The following is a 16,345-nucleotide window of genomic DNA, read 5'->3' on the forward strand; positions in this document are numbered from 1 at the left end:
GCCCCTTGTCATAGCATGAGGAAGCACTTTTTTTTTTGTTTTTGGCTTTTCGAGTTTGCGGTAGAGTCTTACTCTAGCCCAGGCTGGCCTCAAATTCGCAGTAATCCTACCTCTGCCTCACAAGTGTGAGGAAATAGTGCTGAGAAAGCACTATTTAAAAAAAATATTTAATTAACTTATTTGAGAGACAGACAGAGGAAGAGAGAAAGAGAAAATGGGTGTGCCAGGGCCTCCAGCCATTGCAAACAAACTCCAGACGTGTGTGCCCCCTTGTGATTCTGGCTAATGTGGGTCCTGGGGAATCGAACCAGGGTCCTTAGGCTTCACAGGCAAATGCTTTAACCGCTAATCCATCTCCCCAGCCCTGAGAAAGCACCTTTTAAACATCATCATTATGTATGTGTATGGGCACACATGTGGAGGTCAGAGGACAACCTGGGGGTGGGTAGTCCTTGTTTCCTTTCTTGTTGTTTCTGTTGCTGTGAATGTCACTCTAGATGGCTAGGAAGCTTTGGAGAGTTGGACAGATGGCTCAGTGGCTAAAGGTGCTTACTTGCAAAGCCTGATGGCCCAGGTTCAATTCCCTAGTATTCATGGGAAGCCAGATGCACAAAGTGGTGCATGTGTCTGCACTATTCTCTCTCTTTATCTCAAAATAGAATAACAAAATAAAATAAAGGTCTTGGATTCTCCTGACTCTGCCTCCCACTGTTCTGGGGTCACCGATGCATATGCTATTTTGAGTCCATGGGTGCCGGGGATCCGAAGTCCAGCTGGCAAGCTTGGGATCATGTGCCTTTAACTTCTGAGGCATCTCCCCATCCCTGAGAAAGCGCTTGGCTACAAATACGGGTTGGCACAGGGTAAAGTCTCAGTGCATCTGCTGGAGTTACTGGAATCTTCTACAACAGCACTTTCTGAGTTTAGTAGAGAATCCTACTAGAGATCCGGCACCAAGTTCACTTACATATCTAGGAAAGCGTGCGATGTGGGGTCTGACTACACGTCCTTGTGTTCTCCTGTCCTAATCTTCTCACCCTTGGGGGCATCATTTGAAACATCCCATTCCATTTCCCAATGCTAAGCTCAGGGTCCTGAAAGCCATACTGGATGAGAGCATCTGGAAGACCAGGGTGGACACAGGCTGCACGAAATGGCACAAAAGAAGTGGAACTCTGTCCTCACTGGCAGCACATATAGCAAAACTGGAATGATGCAGAGAAGATTAGCATGGCCCCTGCACATGGATGACATGCAAATCTGTGAAGCATTCCATTAAAAAAAAAAAATAGGAAAGCTGGGCGTGGTGGCACGTGCCTTTAATCCCACTACTCAGGAGGCAGAGGTAGGAGGATCACTGTGAGTTCGAAGCCACCCTGAGACTCCATAGTGAATTCCAGGTCAGCCTGGGCTAGAGTGAGACCCTCCCTCAAAAATCCAAAAAGGAAAGAAAGAAAAAGGTGGCAGCCAAGCAGGCAGATTCCACAGCATGTGTCAAAGCTGCCTGCCCCGGCCCCAGCAAGGCACAGCTCTCCTGCGCTGGCTTTCTATGGCCAAACAAGACGTTTCCTCTCAGTCTTCACATAATGTAGCCGAGAAAGCAGAGGGTTCCCCGACCACACCCTGGGACTCCTTCCTTCCGATCATGTGTTTCTGTCACCTGCTCTTATAAATATGCAGCAACTCCCCAAGCACAAGCTTCCCAGGGACTGCATTCATACAGAGTAAACACTAATTATTTCCTCTAGATAAAATGTGGGAAGAAAAGAAGCAGAACTGTAATTTCAGGCAAAACAATGACTCGTCAATCAATTTCACCTCAGCAAGTTCAATGTAGAGAGAGCAAACATTTATGGGCTTTGCCAGTGATGCATACTCCAGGCCAGGCACCTTGGGAAAAACAGCAGATGGAAACACTCTCTACTCTTTCTAATATTTATATTTATTTATTTTTTATATGAGAGAGAGAGAGGGGCAGAGAGAGGGAGCGAGAATGGGTGTGCCAGGGCCTCCAGCCACTGCAAACAAACTCCAAACGCGAGCGCCCCCTTGTGCATCTGGCTAATGTGGGTCCTGGGGAATCGAACCTGGGTCCTTTGGCTTTGCAGGCAAGCGCCTTAACCACTAAGCCCTCTCTCCAGCCCAACACTGTCTACTCTTAGCTCTTAGAGTAACACGTGAACATAAGGCGTGGAGCAATGGGACAGGGGCAAGTGTGTGGGGAGGTGGGAGAGCTCGAAGGACAGCGCAGTGCCCTGCTACACAAGGAAGATTTGCTAGAGAAATATGCAACGAGGTAAGTTAAAAACCAACATTCTGCAAGGTTGGCACTATACTTTGTAAATGAGGTGACTCAACTGTGGAGACACTTAGCTGCCAGAGGACACGGAGCTTATGGGCCAGGGTCAAAAGTTGAACTTCAGGAGAAAAGCAGTAATCCAAGAGACTGCATGCTGAATTTAGACCTGTGATGATGCATTTCCTTAGAGTTCTCATCTGCTCTTCCCTGGGCGGGGGGGCTACTGTAATCTCCCCGTGATCTTCAATATGAAGTAACTTCAGCAAAGCGTCTTAGAGCCGAGGATCTGGCGCCTGGAATGGCAGATATTCTGCCCTCCACCAAACTCCATAAGCTCTGCAGACTAATGGGTCATCAAGCATCAGAACTTGGCAGCCTAACCCCAGAGCTTAAGGCTCAAGGGAGGGGAAATGTTGATTTAATTATGGGCTTGGCTACAACAAATGAAAGAAAGAAACCAGAAGCCGTTAGAACTATCCAGATCATTCACACATCTGGTCCCTGGAGGAAGGATGTTCTGGGCCTTGAGAACTTTAAGAACTACTTTGCTAGAGATCATGTAAAAATTAAAGGTATAAGGCCTGACTTGGTAGCCTGTTCCTGCAATCCCAGGACTCAAAAAGGCTGATGGAGGCCAACCTGGACTACAGCGAGACCTCGTCTTAAAAACCAAATAGGCTGGGTGTGGTGGCGCATGCCTTTAATCCCAGCACTTGGGAGGCAGAGGTAGGAGGATCACTGTGAGTTCAAGGCCACTCTGAGACTACATAGTGAATTCCAGGTCACCCTGGGCTACAGCGAGACCCTACCTTGGGAAAAAACAAAACAAAACTCATCAAACAAAGATTGTGGTAGAGGGTTGGGAATATAGTTACAGTTGGCAGAGTGCTTGCCTCGTGCATGAGTCCCTGGGTTTGATTCCCAGCACCGCATAATACTGGGCATGGTGGTATACACCTGTAATCCTGTAACTCAGGAGGTAGAGGGAGAAGAATCAGAAACTCATTGTTGGCTACAAAGGGAAGTTAAAGGCCAGCCTAGGCTAGGAATCTTGTTTCTAAAACAAAACAAAACAGAACAAGAAAAGGTGAAGGGAAGAGCTGCCTCTGTCCTCTGCTCTACGGCCGCTCCACAGGCCCCACACACAGCTAGAGTCCTCTCCAGCTCTCAGTCACAGGCAGGGTTGTGTCTAGGACTAAGACCCCATGCAGGTTCTGTTTTTCCACAGGGAAGGTGGCACTCAGAGGTTACTTGGTAAATATTCAGTACTTACCAAGTACCAAAATACACCTAACATTCTCAGCTCATAACCCCGCAGTGCTAAGGGAATTGCACAGGCAAAAAAAAAAAAAAAAAAAAGCACACGATCAGTATCCTGGGTTCTCTGCTTTGAGGGAGGGGCTGTCAGATAACCAGACGGTGATGAGAGATGCTGGGACAAATGGGTGTGGGGAGGTCCGGGTGGTGACCAGGACACTGGCCCCAGCGCAGAACACCCTACGCCCATCCTTACGTGGAGAAGTGCCTGGGAGAAGACCCCAGAGGACAGCAGCATGCAGCTGCCGGCGCTCAGCACTTCCAGTGCCCAGAGGTCTGGTGCAGCGGCCGGACTACGCAGGAGGCTGAGGCAGCGGGGTCGCTCGAGCCCGGGAGATCAAGGCCCAAACCTAACTTGCACACAAACTCAGCTTGCTGGCTATCACTTGCCCTCCACTTCACACGCCCCGGCATAGCAGCAGGGACTTTCCAGCTAAAAGTGGGAAGAAAACTTTGGAATCAGTTCCAAAGTTAACACAGGCAGATCTCAGATCACGAGGAGGCCAATTACAGCTCAAACATACCAGGAGAAAAGAACTCCCAGGAGCTGGGCCGCATCCTAAATAGGAAAAAGGGCCTGGGCCTGACCTGAGGCTGTTTTGGAACAGTCACTGCCCGTAGGAGCTCCATATGTCATTCCCAAAGCAGAGTTTTCCTAGCAGGCCGACGTGCTCTCAGCTGACACGCATGAGCGGCCAGAAGCCTTCATTTAGAACCGGCTGATGATGGAGAGACACGGCGAGGACACAGGGGACAGTGCCGTGTGTCCAGGCCTCGGCAGCAGCTCTTCCCCACCCCTGGCTTTCTTGCACTGGGTGACGAAGTCTGGGTGCTGGGTGGGGTTTTGGGTACTAGGGGCATCACATGTGAGACCTTGAGGCTTTCTCTCCTTCAGCTCTGAATTTACTTCTGGCTCGTTTTTTCCATTACTTTTTCTTCCTAATAAAATCTTAGTACCTTAACAGTTGCTTGTATTAAGCAGGGTGTGGTGGCACACGCTTGTAATCCAGCTGAAGTATGACGATTATTGTGAGATCAAGAACAGCCTGGACTAGAGGTGCTGTGTCATCCCAACCCAACAAAACCAACCAACCAAACCAACAACAACAAAAAAGTACATATTTATGATCTTTCCAAATACACATAAACAGTGTCAGTATTTTACCTCCTCAAACGTATGTGTTGGGACCCTTTAGTTATTCTGTGTACGTGACAATGCAGGTAGAGTGTGGTCAGGGCTCACCCTAACCCTGTGTGGTGAGCCCGCAGAGCTAGAGAACACTCGGCAAATCCCTTGGGCCTGGTGACCTCCGGGTGTTGGCCTCTCAACCTCCCCAAATCCCTTTCCACCTTGCAGTGGTTGCTCTACTCTCTCCCTGGCTAAGAACAACCTTCTGGCTAGAGAGAGTCTGAGTGAAACTTGCGTCTGAAAGGAACTAGGGAAAAGGTGCGGAGAGGTGTCTTCCCTGGTGCCCCCGAGCCACAAGCAACACGGATCCATCCAACCAACTTCACTGACCGTGGCTTTCAGGCGGGCACTGTGCCACATGCTCAGTAACCAGTGCTACGGCCAAGAAGACCTTTGCCCCTGGGGGAGCCTGCCACGGGACATGCTGCCAGCCACCTGCTAGGGGACCTGCTGGGGGATGAAAGGCGTCCAGTAGGGCTACGGTAAGAAGTACAGGAGCCGTCTATTTCAGCAGCACTTGCCCTTCCATTTTGCTGCTCGGGGAGGGAAAGAGGGTGAGAACGACCACAGGACAGTCTCAGACCATTAACAGAAGAGTCCACGGAGCAGAAACCAAGAGGCTGCTGGGAGCTCAACACTAGGGGAGATGTATGACATGCCCTCCAAAGCTCGGGGAACACTGTGGAAGAGACCAGCAAGAACAGAAGAGCTGCAGGATAAGCGCGTATACTGTGAGGCGTGGTCCCCCACAGGAACTGACTGGTGCATCCATGACTGCCCAGGGATCACTAACACTCCCAGTGAGCAGAGTCCCTAGCAGAATGGGGGCAGGGGAGAGGGGGCAAAAGAGAACTGGAATACGACCAATTTTTAATATATTCATATATTAAAATTCCCAATAAAACTTATTTTAAAAATGAAAAAAAAAAAGAGTCCATGGGAGCTCGAGAGGGTTGCACAGGCAGGCTGTCTGTAAAGAACTACCTTGTGGGGGGCTGAAGGCCAGGCGCACCCTCCCACACGTGCCCATCGCATGTACCCCCTGCTCTCCCTGAGGTCATTCAGCCACATGCCACGTTCACCCACACAAATATGGTATACTGTCATATGGGCGCCCCCAGGATATGGCCACATCCACAAAGGAAGAAGCCCTCCCTGAGGTCTGTGGGGCATGGAGGACACAGTTCAGCCAGTGAGCAAGCACGTGGGGTCCTGGGCAGGGCTGACCCCTTCCCTCCTGCGTGTGCTCCTGACCAGGGACCAGGCCACTCTTGGATAGAAGGAGAAACAGGCAGCCTGGGCCTCTGGACTCCAGTGTCCTTTCAGTTGGAAAGTGGTTTTCCATAGGATCAGTACTTTTTTTTTCTTTAAATATATTTGTTAAAGTTAAAAAAAAAAATCATTTATTTGCAAGGAGGGGAGGGAGGGAGAGAGAGATAGAAAGAATGGGTACACTGCTGCAAGTGAATTCTAGATGCATGTGCCACTTTGTGCATTTACCTTAACATGGGTACTGTGAAATCAAACCAGGGCCATCAGGCTTCGCAAGCAAGTGCCTTTAACTGCTGGGCTAAACCCTAGCGCTAGTTTTTAAAAATTTAATTGTTTAAAATACGTTTACTTATTTATGGAGGAGGAGGAGGAGGAGACAGAAAGTATGGGTGCTCCAGGGCTTCTTGCCACTGCACACAAACTCCAGATGCACGTGACTCTTTGTGTGTCCAGCTTTGTTTGGGTTCTGGGGAACTGAACCCAGGCTCTGCAAGCTAGCACCTTTAACCACTGAGCCATCTGTACAGCCCCAAGGCTGTTCTTTCTTGCTTTCTTTTCTTTCAGCTGCAAACAGAATGTGAAGTCTTCCTCTTCTGCTAAGCAATATCCCTGGCTGCTTCTGTTCCTTTAATCAAAAATTATTTATTTGGGCTGGAGAGATGGCTTAGAGGTTAAGCACTTGCCTGTGAAGCCTAAGGACCCCAGTTCAAGGCTCGATTCCCCAGGACCCATGTTAGCCAGATGCACAAGGGAGCGCATGCATCTGGAGCTTATCTGCAGTGGCTGGAGGCCCTGGTGTGCCCACTCTCTCTCTCTGCCTCTTTCTCTGTCTGTCTCTCTCAAATAAATAAATAAAAATAATTAAAAAAATTATTTATTTGAGGTAGGTGTGGTGGCACATGCCTTTAATCCCAGTACTCAGGAGGTTGAGGTAGGAGGATCACTGTGAGCTCGAGGCTACCCTGAGACTACATAGTTAATCCAGGTCAACCTAAACAAGAGTGAGACCCCACCTCAAACAAACAAACAAACAAAAAATTATTTGCAAGCAGAGGGAGACCTGGCTTTATATGGGAAATGAACCTGGGCATCAGGTTTTGTAAGCAAGTGCCTTTAACCACTAAGCCACTGCTCTAGTCCCTGGCTGCGACTTTTCTTTCAGAAATATTACGTAGTTGTTTCGGGGCCTCCTCTACATGTCCAAGGGGAGCGTGAGCTCCAGAGTCTCTGGGGAGAGGTGAAGGATGAAACTTTCTGCAGAAAGAACTACCAGGCTGGTAGCATAACCCAAAATTCCACATCTGTAACGACACTGTCGAAGACACAAAATCACTCCAAGAAGCTGGCAGCTCGTCCTCACCCCGAGCCCAGTCACTGCCAGGCCGGGAAGAGGGCCACACGGGGCTCTGCTGTAGCAAACAGGGTGCCACTTCTACTCCTCCATGCGTCTTCCTCCATATACTGGGCTGTAAGGCAGAAGCCACCTGGCATGCGGCTATTCTCAGACAGAAAAACAGTATGAAGTGGGTGCTGGGCTGTTTCATTTGGAATAGAAACCTGCACACGAAGCCTGGTATAGTACCATGTGCCCTCGGTCCCAGCTTGTAAGGGGGCTGGGCAGGAGGATCCTTGAGCCCAGGAACTGAGACCAACCTGGATAACATAGCAACATTCCACCGCAAAAAGAAGAAGAAACCAAACCAAACAGCAGGCACTTGCCTACAAAGCCTGACAACCCTAATTTGATTTTTCTAGTACCCACATAAAGCCAGATGCATAAAGTGGCACATATACTTGGTGTCCATTTTTGCAGTGACTGGAGGTAGAGGCCCTGGCACACCTGTTCTGTCTTCTTTCTCTGCTTGCAAATGTATATACATGAAAAAAAAACAAAACAAAACAAAACAAACAGAACCCCAAAAGACCCAAACACAAAACCAAAGTCATTGACAAAAATTTTACAAAAAAGGGGCTGGAGAGATGACTCAGCAGTTTAGGTACTTGCCTGCAAAGCCCAAGGATCCTGGTTCAACTCCCCAGGACCCTCATAAAGCCAGATGCTCAAAGTAGCGTATGCATCTGGAGTTCATTCGTTGCAGTGGCTGGATGCTCTGGAGTGTCCATTCTCTCTACCAGCCTTTCTCTTTCTTTCTCAAGTAAACTTTAAAAAGTTACAAAAAGTAGGGCCCCAGTGATGTGAATTGTGCTGGTCACAACATGCTGAAGAATCATACTGCATATATGTTCACTCCCTTTCTTGTTTGGGCTAAAGTCCCCCTGCCCCAATAGTTAGTTCTTGTTTCGTTGTGTGAAAGATGCAGAGCAAACAGCATCCAATCGGGTGGCATCTTGACCTACAGACTCGAAACAAGAAGTGGTCATTCTCTGCCTTGGGGCGGTGTCATCACTCAAGGCTGGACAATATTCCTCTGTATCTGAGGGAGAAGGGAGAACTATGCCTATTTTGAGCGGGAGGAGGTCACTGCCGGGCTAGGTGAACGGCCCCAGCCAGCCGTCTCCTCTGCTAAGGGCAGTGCCCGCACGGCTACACTCATGTGGGCACCTTTTGTGCTGCACCGGAGGGCACTCGCTCACTGGGCAACTCTGTGTCAGGGTCCACGGTAAGAATGTTGGCTGAGCACTGAGCTGTCACAACATTCTATAAATCTGTATTGTTAGTGCTACAAGCTCAGTGTCCCCTCTGTGAAATGGTAAGCCGGGCGTGGTAGCACACGCCTTTAATCCCAGCACTTGTGAGGCAGAGGTAGGTGGAGTTTGAGGTCACTCTGAGACTACATAGTGAATTCTAGTTCAGCCTGAGCCAGAGTGAAACCCTACCTCAAAAAACAAACAAACAACAACAACAATAACAACAACAAAAACCCAGAAGTGTTTGGATTCTGTGGAGTATTTGTAAATACATAATGAGATACCTTCGGGATGGGCATAATGCCAGAACATAAACTCATTCGTTTCATATTTACTTACATATCTTAAGGACAATTTTATGTAGTATTAAAAAAACTTCTAGCCGGGCGTGGTGGCGCACGCCTTTAATCCCAGCACTCGGGAGGCAGAGGTAGGAGGACCGCTGAGAGTTCGAGGCCACCCTGAGACTACATAGTGAATTCCAGGTCAGCCTGAGCTAGAGTGAGACCCTACCTTAGAAAAAAAAAAAAAAAAAGAAAAAAAAAAAACTTCTGCACACGCCATTAATCCTAGCACTTGGGAGGCAGAGGTAGGAAAACTGCTCTGAGTTTGAGGCCAGACTGGGACTATAAAGTGAGACCTTACCTCAAAAAAAAAAAAAAAAAATTCTATGTATGATAGTTTTCTGGTATAGAATTTTCCACTTGTGGTATCATATTGGTGCTCAAAAGGTTTTTGGGTTTTAGATTAGGAAGGCTTACCTGGTCTGACACTGAGGATTCTGTGTCTCAGTAATGTTAAAAATATGTTTAGCAGTTAAAGGCAAATGCTGCCAGCTGGGGTTTAATTCCCCAGCTAATCACATAAAACTGGACAGGCATTTGATTACAGTGAAAACAAATTACATGCACACAAATCACTTTAAAGGCCAGGCAAGGTGGAACATGCCTTTAATCCCGGCACTATGGAGGCTGAGGTGGGAATTTCCACATGAGCTTGAGGCCAGCCTGGGCTACAGAGTGAGGTCCCTGCTTCAAAAACAAAAGCACGTCCAAAGGCTCAAATGTCAGAGACAGGACTAAATCCTCAGCCAGTACCACAAGCTAACATCTCTTCCACCTATCCATGCACAGTGGGATTTTGCAGGCAGAAGGTGATGCTGGGGATGGAACCCAGGACTTCATGCATGCTAACCTAAGTTCTCTACAACTGACCTACACCCTCAGCCAGAGATGGATGGAGGTGTGTGTATTTAGTTTGGGTGTGGGTGGGTGTGTGCAAGCATGTGTACATGTGCATACCAGGTCCTTTTATATGCAGATGATACCAGATGCTTGTGCTATGGTTCTTGTTCCAGTCTATGCGAGTGGCTTAGGAACTGAACCTGGGCCATCAGGCTTTTTAACTGCCACAGCGTCTTTCCAGTCCCAAAGATGGATGTTTTCATTGCCATTTATATATGAAACATTCTTAGGGTAATTACAAGCACACACACACACACACACATTTATTTTTTGGTATATTTGAGGCAGAGTCTCAGTTTAGTCCAGACTGGCCTTGAACTCACAGTGATCCTCCTGCCTCTGCCTCCTAAGTGCTAGTAATAAAAGCATGTACCACCACACCCAGCTAAATATATATATATATATATATATATATTCTTTTTTATGAGAAGGGGAGAGGGAGGGAAAGAGAACAGGTATACCAGTGCCTGCCTATGAACTCTAGATGTACAGATGCATGACCCACTTTGTGCATCTGGCTTTATGTGGATATGGGGAATCAATCTGGGGCTGTCAAGCAGTGTAAGCAAGTGCCTTTAACTACTGAGGCCTCTCTCCTGTCCTGTTTGTGAGAGACAGGGTCTCACTGTACAGTTCAGGCTAGCCTCACACTTGAAATCATCCTGCTTCAGCTTCCTGAGTGCTGCAGTTACAAGCATGCACTACCACGCCTCCTGGGGTGAATATATTTTGATGCGAAGGCACCGACAGTAGGAGATCAGTGGGTCCAAAGGGAAGCTTGGTTGCTTTGAAGATATTTGATAAATGAGTTGTGAACTTCCAAGTTAAACATTACATGAGGCCAGTGAGAAGAAATCTCAAAGGAATGAATTAACACTGTACCAGGAAAACCACCCGGATGCCCACAGGGATGCCACAGGCTAGAACATCATGTCTCAGGAGTACTGTCACCCTGGTTCCTACCTCCTCCCCACCTCTCAGTGCTCTTGGGGGGCTAAGGTGCTCTCAGATTGTGGTCTCATGGGACTTCTGCTCTTAAGCTCGTTTCAGAAATATTTATTTATTTATGAGAAAAGGAGAGAAAGAGAGAGAGATGGGTGCACCAGCACCTCTAACCACTACAAACTCACTCAGGATGCATGTGCTGCTACCTTGTGCTTTATGTGGGTACTAGGGAAGGAAACCTAGGACCTTAGGCTTTGTAGGCAACTGCCTTAACTGCTAAGCCCTCCAGCTCTTAATTTTTTTTTTATTTGCATGTGTGTGGGTGTGTGGCAGCAAGGGTGTATGTACCAGGGCCTCTTGTATTGCAAATGAACTCCAAACCTCAGCACCACTTTTTTTTGCATCTGGATTTACGTGGGTACTGGGGAATTGAATTCAGGCAAACAGGCTTTGTGATCCTCCTACCTGTGTGCCACCAAGCCTGACCAGGCATTTTAAATAAATGCTGTTTTAAAAAATTATTCTTTGTTTATTTGCAAGGAGAGAGGGGGGGGGGAATGAATGAATCAACGAATGAAAGTGTGTGTGCCAGGGCCTTCTACCATTGTAAATGAATTCCAGATAGATGTGTTACTTTACACAACTGACTTTACATAGGTACTTGGGGATTTGAACCTGGGCAGTTAGGCTTTGCAAGCAAGCTTCTTTAATCAGTGAGCAGAGCTTTCTAGCCCTGAATATCTTATATATTAGTTAGGGTCTTGCTCTAGTCCAGGCTGACCTGGAATTCACTCTGTAGTCTCAGGGTGGCCACGAACTCACCATGGTCCTCCTACCTAGGCCTCCCGAGTGCTGGGTGGATAAATGTCTTGACACAAGGTCAGGGTGTTTCACTATCATGTTAAGAATCTAAGGTAAGCACATTCTGAACTTGGTTTCCTCATCTTGACACAGGTCAGGTCTCTGGAGTACCTGTACCAGGAGCCCACAGGTGACAATGTCATCTCCTGGAAAAGGGCAAGGCCACCAAACAATGACAGTCCCCTTAGTGCCCGTGAAAGAGGAGGTCTTAATGACATGCTAATGGCTCAGGAGACCCCGCCCCCCTCGCCAGCATGAAGGTCCTCAAATGAACATGTTCTGAAGAACTATTTTCCTTCATGGTGAAGAGCAGCTTAGTTTCAGGGAGCAGTGTGCACACAGCAGTAAGAGGAGTAGGAGGAAGGGCAGAGAGGCCTGTGACTAGCAGAGGTCTGCACTGATGGGCTTTTCCTAAAGGGCTAGGATTATTTACTTATTTATTTTATTTTTTTGTGGTGCTGGAGTTGTAATCCAGAGCTATGAACATACTGGGCAAGCTTTTGCTGCCAACCCACATTCTAGGTGGTATGTTTCTGGCACTCCCAGCTGGTGTTCAAAGCCAGCACTCTGGTAGTACACATGTGGCCAGATGCACAGCCTGAGGGGGCTTGGTTCTCATGAAAGGGGTGTTTAACATCTTGGATCGGTTGACAGAACAATGCAAGGCACTTTGAGATAAGTTCCAATGTCTCATTTTCCTTTTAAAGACACAAAATAACACATGCAGCACTCCCTTGAGCTGGCTGGCTATATTTTTGGAAAGGAACTGAAATTTCCTCCTAGCAATGCCCACCATTCGTACCTAAAAATGTTTCTTTTTCAATCTGGGAGATTACTAAGATTGGCCTGCAAAACATGCGTTAATGTCTAGGGATCGAGAGGCTCCAAGCAAAAAGACACTAAGAATTCAGGCTGATGAACTCGGGCTTTGAGGGACTCCATCTTTGAATGATGCTATCGAATGAGAGGAACTGAGTATCACAGCTCTGCATTTGCCCAGGTACCCATTCACACATTCATTCCAAAAAGGAAACTAGACCAGGCGCGGGTGGCAACACACCTTTCATCCCAGCACCTGGGAGGCCAAGGCAGGAGGGAATTTGAGGCCACCCTGAGAACACATAGTAAATTCCAGGTCAGCCTGAGCTAGAGTGAGACCCTACCAGATTTCTACTCCTGCAAAAGGGCGATGAGGTAATGGAGGTGGGCTGGGGGATCAGAGGTTGTGTAACAAGCCAGCACAGACCTGGACAGAGTCTAGGATGAGTAACCCTAGCTTTGCTAGTATGGTGGTGACCAGATCTACCCAAGTTAGGTGTTGAAAATTCAGCTTAACATAGACCCAATCTAGGAGTGTGTATGCCTTTGTTACTACAGTGAAGAGCCCTCAGGGTGTCATGGAATGAGTAAGTGACTTCACATCTTATCCATGCAGGCTGAAGGAGAAAGCAAGGCCAAATTTAGTCAAGGACTTGTGGGTACAGGACAAAGATCCAGAAGAGCTACTCTGCAGAAGGCCACTGCCTGACCAACCCCCCACCCCACCCCGGCTGCAGACAGGAGTCCTGAACTGACCCATCCCCACACTTCTTTGCTGGCAAGGAACGCATCCCATTAGGCCATCCTGAATAAACCCATAGGGTGCCCAGACCTGACAGGGAGCCCAGCAGCCAGCCAACAGAACCAATGATAATCCCTTCTTCCAGTCCAGCTATTCTCCCATTCTTTAGACTATCAACGATAATCATATTTGAAATCCCTAAACATTTTCAAATAATGCTTAACTCACTTTAGGTTGCTGCCTTTTTCAAACAGCTGGATAGAGGAGCAGGTAGCATCCCCCTCCTGCATTTTAGAATTGTATAGATGGGAAATGAGGTTGTAAGAAGGTTATGCTAAAGACGGCATGGATAACAGGTGGCAGAAAAAAGGTCAGGTGAATGCCTTCTGTCTATAAGACGAATGCTTGTTCCCGAGGCCAACTCAGTTTCCCTCTCTCCCCCCTTGTTTCTTGAGGTAGGGTCTCGTTCTAGCCCAGGCTGACCTGGAATTCATTATGTAGCCTCAGGCTGGCCTTGAACTCACAGTGATTGCCCTACGTCTACCTCCCAAGTGAGTGTTTTCATTAAAGGCATGTGCCACCATGCCCGGCTTCTTTCATTGTTTTAAAGATAATACAAAGCTACCTTAAAAGTATAGAGCTTTGGGGCTGGAGAGATGGCTTAGCGGTTAAGGTGCTTGCCTGCAAAGCCCAAGGACCCAGGTTTGACTCCCTAGGACCCATGTAAGCCGGATGCACAGGAAGGTACATGCATCTGGAGTTTGTTTGCAGTGGCTGGATGCCCTGGTGTGCCCATTCTCTCTCAAATAAATACATAAAAATATGAAAATATATAGACAGAGCTTCAAGCCAGGCATGGAGGTGCACGCCTTTAATCCCAGCACTTGGGAGGCAGAGGTAGGAGGATAGCTGTGACCTCCCTGAGACTACATAGTGAATTCCAGGTCAGCCTGAGCTAGAGTGAGACCCTACTTTGAAAAACCAAGAAAAGAATATATATATGAATTACGAGGTAACCTTATGCATTCAGGTCAAGAAATAAGAAGTTCAGCAGTGTGGTGGTGCTCACTTTTAATCCCAGCACTTGGCAGGTGGAGGTTGGAGGATGGCTGGGAGTTCGAGAGCAGCCTGGGTCTATGGGTGAGTGCTGGGATACAGGGCGAACTGAGCCCTGTCATGTTGAGCACACGGTCCCTGGGAGAGGCGAATGGAGATGCTCCGAGGCCAAGGCATGAACTGCCCCAAATGCTCCTCACTAAGCATGTGGCTCAAATAGCTACAAAAGCCGTCCAGACCTTTCACCACCTGTGCTATGGCTCCACCTACCGAGGGTGACTGCCCATCTCCCACAGTGCCGCTCTCTTGTCCCTACCTTCTTCCCAGGTCTGTCTTGTCAGGGAGGCTGAAGGACACTATAGGGACTCAAAGAGAGAGCTGCTCAACGTCTCTCCCTTGCTGGCTTCCTCCCCGGGTGCTCCGTGCCTGCTCACACACGAATGGCTTCATGACACGGCAGCATGCTCTCTCAGAAAGCCCACGAGCAAAGGGAGACTTGTGGACACACAAAGAGAAACACACCACGTTCTCTTAGTAGCCTCAGCTTTTCTTTTTTGTTGTTTTTTGAGGTAGGGTCTCACTCTAGCTCAGGTTGACCTGGAATTCACTATGTAGTCTCAGGCTGGTTTCGAACTCACAGCGATCCTCCTACCTCTGCCTCCCAAGTGCTGGGATTAAAGGTGTGCGCCACCAGGCCCGGCTTCAGCTCTTCTTTTTACCTACGTATGAGTTTGGAGGCTTTTTGTTACAACGTGTCTTTCTGAAGTATGTGCTGAGTCATGTCCGTACAGGTGTAGGCAACTGCTTGCATTGTCTGCTGGACCAAGTTTCTTTGGACAGGGCAATATTGATATGCAGCCCAAACTGGCACTGAGACCAAAATGTCTCAAGTGTGAAGAGGATTTCCAGAGGCTGAAGCATGACTCAATGGTAGGATGGGTGTTTAGCATATATAAGGCCCTCGGTCCATTGTATGGTACTACAATAAATAAAAAGGAGTTTCAGCCGGGCCTGGTGGTGCATGCCTTTAATCCCAGCACTTGGGAGGCGAGGTAGGAGGACCTCAACAAAAAAAGTAACTAGTAATTGTGGCTGGAAAGATGTTTCAGCAGTTAACAAAAGGTAATGGGGGGGGGGGGGAGAGCTGGCAGTGTGGCTCAGCACTGGGGGGAGAAAAGGAAAGGAGAAGAAAAGAGGAAAATGTCCAGCAAGAAATGGCAGAGTACAAATGGGTGACATCAACGGGGTTTAAGCTTGTTGGCAGGGTGGGGGACCATTTTAGGATTCTCTTAATCCTATCGCCTTGGGCTTGATTATTTGACATGTCCCAAGAGGGTAAACACGGAGAAAACAGTGACTTCATTTCATACTAGTCAGTTAATTTACAGTATCCTAGTTCTCTTTAGATGATTTCCCTTCTTATTTATCAGGTTTTTTTCATCTCCCGAGTTCCAAAGGCAAGTCCCTAACTCTGAGGATCACTGCCAAAGAAAGTGGGACACGTGTATATCCCAGAATAGTAAACTACATCCTTGCTGGTTTATAGAGCTCTTCAGTGAGGTGACAGAGAGGGACGAAGGGAAGCTGTGTGGCATGGTGGGGACAGAAGCTCATCCTGACAGCATTTACTACTTTGCTCACAACTTTTTGTTTATTTGTTTTTCGAGGTAGGGTCTCGCTCTAGCCTAGGCTGGCCCGGAATTCACTGTGAGGTCTCAGGGTGGCCTCGAACTCACAGTGATCCTCCTACCTCTGCCTCCTGAGTAGTGGGATTAAAGGTGTGCGCCACCATTTCCGGCTTGTTTTCAAGGTGGGGTTTCACTGTAGTCCAGGCTGACCTGGAATTCACTATATAGTCTCCTGGAAAATTCACTATCTAGTCTCAGGGTGGCCTTGAACTCACAGCGATCCTCCGACCTCTGCCTCTAGAGTGCTGGGATTAAAGGTGTGTG

General features: G+C 48.0%; 1 protein-coding gene and 1 non-coding gene across 3 annotated transcripts in view; one reads left to right on the forward strand and one right to left on the reverse strand.

The window, feature by feature from the left end:
* Window positions 1-16,345, reverse strand: part of Mical3 (microtubule associated monooxygenase, calponin and LIM domain containing 3) — a 229,562-nt gene that overhangs the window by 49,250 nt on the left and 163,967 nt on the right. The gene's annotated exons all lie outside the window — the stretch shown is intronic.
* LOC123455857 lies at window positions 1,178-1,282 on the forward strand. The gene has a single exon (XR_006634172.1). It is a non-coding gene; the product is annotated as a U6 spliceosomal RNA (small nuclear RNA).

The sequence above is a fragment of the Jaculus jaculus genome, chromosome 18 (genome assembly GCF_020740685.1).
Source record: "Jaculus jaculus isolate mJacJac1 chromosome 18, mJacJac1.mat.Y.cur, whole genome shotgun sequence".
Lineage (NCBI taxonomy): Eukaryota > Metazoa > Chordata > Mammalia > Rodentia > Dipodidae > Jaculus > Jaculus jaculus.